The sequence below is a fragment of the Mandrillus leucophaeus genome, unplaced genomic scaffold (genome assembly GCF_000951045.1).
Source record: "Mandrillus leucophaeus isolate KB7577 unplaced genomic scaffold, Mleu.le_1.0 Scaffold269, whole genome shotgun sequence".
Classification (NCBI taxonomy): Eukaryota; Metazoa; Chordata; class Mammalia; order Primates; family Cercopithecidae; genus Mandrillus; species Mandrillus leucophaeus.
In genome coordinates this window covers 1,798,967-1,799,511 of record NW_012102798.1, presented here as the reverse complement: position 1 = coordinate 1,799,511, position 545 = coordinate 1,798,967, and positions in this window count along the sequence as shown.

Below are 545 nucleotides of genomic sequence, written 5' to 3'. Positions count from 1 at the left end.
GATTTTTTTATATGAAATGTCCAGAACATGCAAATCTATAGGGATAAAAAGTAAATTATTGGTTGCCAGGGCCTGGGGGAAGGGAGAATGGACAGTGTAGGGAAGGAAGAATCATTTTTTTTTTCAACTTTCATAAATTCCAGTTAAAGCAGATCCCTGTAATAAAAGGCAGAGGCAGAGTAACAAGGGAAAAGCAAAAGGAAGTTTATTGCCATATATATAATCTGTATTCATATTATGCATATTATACATACATATTATATAGACACATATATGTATTTATATGAATATATAAATATTTCCATAAATATATAAATATATAATATTATATATAATGTATTATATACTTATATAAATACAAACATATAACACATTCTATATACATGTTCTGAGGGAGGCAAGAAGAAGGACCCTAATGCCCTCAAAATGCCACGGTCTGGATTCTTCCTGTTCTGTTCAGAATTCCGCCCCAAGATCAAATCCACAAATCCTGGCATCTCTATTGGAGGCATGGCAAAAAAGGTGGGTGAGGTGTGGATTAACAA